A 3,732-nucleotide genomic window follows, 5' to 3' on the forward strand; every position below is an offset into this window, starting at 1 on the left:
TTTGTTGTTTTTGTTTAAACTTAATTTCTAATTTTAAGTGTGACTGGGAGCTAGCAACTTTGTCATTGTTTTGTTCTGCTCTGCCTTGTATCTCTCACTCTCACTCCCTTGTAGTTGTGCTATCTTTGCATATGCACAAAGAATTACCTGCTGGTAAGAGAAGCATATTCAGATCAGTCTCCCTTGTAGCAAACCAGAAACTTCTATGCTTAAACTCTGTACCGTTCACTTTTTTTTTTAACATCATCTTAATAAAATTTTTAAATCTGTTCTTATCAGTTTAATATCTGATATGTCCTTTATTTGAGGACTGTATATTAAATTGATTTTTGAAACAGGGGTCTAGAACAGAAACTTGCTCTGTCTGCCCTATGCATCAACCTGGTATTGCAATGCCTCCAGGAACAGTGCATCTCCTTTTGGGGAGAATCTTCTGGTTAGAAAAACAGAAAAGAGTTTTACTGTGACGATGCTTCTTTAAAGCAGATTTTTGGAACTAGTGGAAAAATCTGAAGTCTCTAGCACTTTGGTTTCTTTACGATAAACAAAATATTATTACATGGTTTCTGAATGAGCAAAGCTACCTTCTAACTTTAAAATCTCACTTGAAACTTTATTTGTGTGTTATAAATTTTAGAAGGTGGGTCAGGTAATATCTTTTATTGGACCATCTTCTATTGGTGAGAGACAAGTTTTCAAGCTTACAGGTTAGAGCTCTTCAGGAGCTCAAAAACTTGTCTCTCTCACCAACAGAATTGGTCCAATAAAAGATATTACCTCACCAACCTTGTGTCTCTAATATCCTGGGACTTATATGGTAACAACAACACTGCATATGTAAATTTTAGAATGCTAGTTGTGTTGTTTGTTTCTCAGTAAAAAGTTACATTATGTGTTTCAGAGTAGCAGCCGTGTTAGTCTATATCCGCAAAAAGAACAGGAGTACTTGTGGCAACTTAGAGACTAACAAATTTATTAGAGCATATGCATCCGAAGAAGTGGGCTGTAGTCCACGAAAGCTTATGCTCTAATAAATTTGTTAGTCTCTAAGGTGCCACAAGTACTCCTGTTCTTTTTACATTATGTGTTAACACCTTACCCTCCAAACTAGCCTCACTTTGATTGTTGTGTGTGGTAATTTATATTGTTACAGGTTTACCTTTGTTTATTCCAATTAATAAGATCATTGTGCGCCTTAAATTACTTGTCTTCCTAGTGTTTATAATTTGTGTGTGCTTTCTCTGTGACCATCTGTATTTAGAAGTATTTCCTTTATGCAAATTAATTGAAAGATAACAAAAAAGCACCTCTTCACACCTAATTCCTTCTTTTCTAACTGCTCACCTTGTTTCAATTAAACATCATGTTATACACCACTTGCTGTCTATCTTTCACCATTTTCAAATTTTAGGCTATCAATTCCACCAAAGCAGAGCTAACCCTACCTGCTCTGCATTCATATACCCCCAGCTTTTGTTATGTGGTGGTGGTGTAACAATTTCCAGCTATGCATGTGTATGGGACCACTGATTAATCTTGAGCTCTAATTGTCATATGACCTTTAACTTATTTCTTTAAATCATATGCTTAGTCCTAGAATTCTAGTTTCTCCAGACAGAACTGAGAAGAATAACTAGTTGTTTTATTAGTCTTGTTTACACTGGTGTTATTTTCAAGTATACTATTATATGTAGCTTACTAGTTTTTATTATATTTGTTTTTCTTCTAGTTTAAAAGACTTTTTATATTGAGTTTATAGTGGTTAACATAATTTATTTTCATTGAATTTATTGTGGTTATTTGATATTATTATACTTAATGTGTTCATTGAATTGTTAATGGTGCTTAACCATTAGTTTCTCTCAATATGAGATAAATACCCTTTGATAAGTTTAGTGCCTTGAGTAATTGATTGAATAATACGATTGCTGATTCTCATGGCTTCTTGAGTTTTACGCTTCTATGATACTAGTTCTATTATAGTTAATCAAATTTTGTTTTGATTTTTGTCTTATATGAGAATGTCATCATTTATTAGAAGCAGATTTTAAGTATTAATACCTTGTATTACTTTTCTATTTGCTTTTAGTTAGCACATATTCTATGGGGCCATTCACCTACTTATGCTAAACTCTCTGTTTGATCTTGTATTTAGCCTTGACACTCTTAGTATGTTTCCCAGACCTGAAGAAGAGCTCTGTGTAGCTCGAAAGCTTTTGTCTCTCTCACCAACAGAAGTTGGTCCAGTAAATGATATTATCTTGCCCACCTTCTCTCTCTAACATCATGGGACTGGCACTTCTACAACATACTGCATACAATCTTTTGATTTGTTTTTTTCTGAACTAGTCCTATGAGAAACAATTAATTCATTAATAAATTAGTTAGTTTTTCTCCCAATTATTTTGATAATTGTTTGTTCTCTTTCGGCAATTTTACTTTGAAAATTACCCCCTCCCCCAACCCTTTTCTACCCCACACTTTCTTCCACCCTTTTCTGTATTGTCTGTTTAGATTGTGATCTATGTACCCTAGCACAATGGGACCTTGATCAGGTTGAGATCTGTAGGCATTAACATAAAATGAATGTTATGTCACCATGCAGTTTGGCCCCTTTTGCCTAAATAATTTTAACATTGGACTAGGTATCAAGCAGCACAAAGGAATCCTAGTAAATATATAGTGGCAACAAGGAGATACATATAAATTGTATATAAATAATCTATTCTTTTCTCTCTATCTCTCATCTATCTAAAACATTTGTGAAGCATCCATCACTGTGGAATCTGGGTACTTGATAATGTACACTAGATCATTGATATGTTAATAAATAAGCTGATTGGCGTTAGTAGTTGATAAACTAAATTTAGAGCCTGGGGCCTGATCCAATGCCCATTAAAGCCAATGGGAGGTTTTCTTTGACTATAACAGCAGTTGGATCTGCCCCCTGGAAACCACTGCTGCTGAGGCTTTGAAATGGCAATGAATAATCTTAGCTCTTTGGTATAAGAACTCAGGAGAGCTGTTGCAGTGATATCAAATTATCTTCATGTATTTCATCAGATCATGGTGCTTTACTTGACACAGAATCAATTTTAAATCTCATCCATAGGGCGAATGAGAGATGAATAAAGTTTGCTGCGAGTCCTACTGTGCTATCAGTTCTCTGATACAGGAGAATACCTTCAGTAAGCTTTATTGTCGGATATTTATTTTCCCTTTGGTTTAAGACATGGAATACTTATATTTCTTCTGTTAAAGCCCACCATACTTTTATTGCAGCTGTAATAAAACAGTAGAGGCGGGCACCATTCTTTGTTTTGTTATAGTTTACTAAAATGATGTCTGAGAATATATTTATAAGTACTGCATACTAGTATGCCAAATATTGATTTCCCTTGCTAACTCTCCATCCAGCAAAACGTATGGTGACACTGTAAGTAAAGTTCAGTCAAAATTAAAATATTGCAAAATAAATACTGTTAATGAAAAGCACATTTTAAAATGCTAAATTAGGAAGTTAAATAAGCAATACAGTTCATTGATGCTGCACAATGACTCATTCAATTCAATGGTCACCAAACCATCAGACTGAAAACCTAGTAATTGGCATAACAGCTCAGCCCTTGGCCCGCCAAGGCTAGTATTCTGTCTCCAGCAATGATCAATTCCGTGTGCTCCAGAAGAAGGTAATATAAATTGTATCATAATGCATCTGGCTTGTGTTGCACT

The 3,732-nt window shown here is 34.6% G+C and overlaps 1 pseudogene; it reads left to right on the top strand.

The window, feature by feature from the left end:
* The first annotated feature begins 242 nt into the window (after positions 1-242).
* Positions 243-418, top strand: LOC128842614 (U2 spliceosomal RNA; annotated as a pseudogene).
* Positions 419-3,732: the final 3,314 nt, after the last annotated feature.

This window comes from Malaclemys terrapin, chromosome 8, assembly GCF_027887155.1.
Source record: "Malaclemys terrapin pileata isolate rMalTer1 chromosome 8, rMalTer1.hap1, whole genome shotgun sequence".
Taxonomy (NCBI): Eukaryota; Metazoa; Chordata; order Testudines; family Emydidae; genus Malaclemys; species Malaclemys terrapin.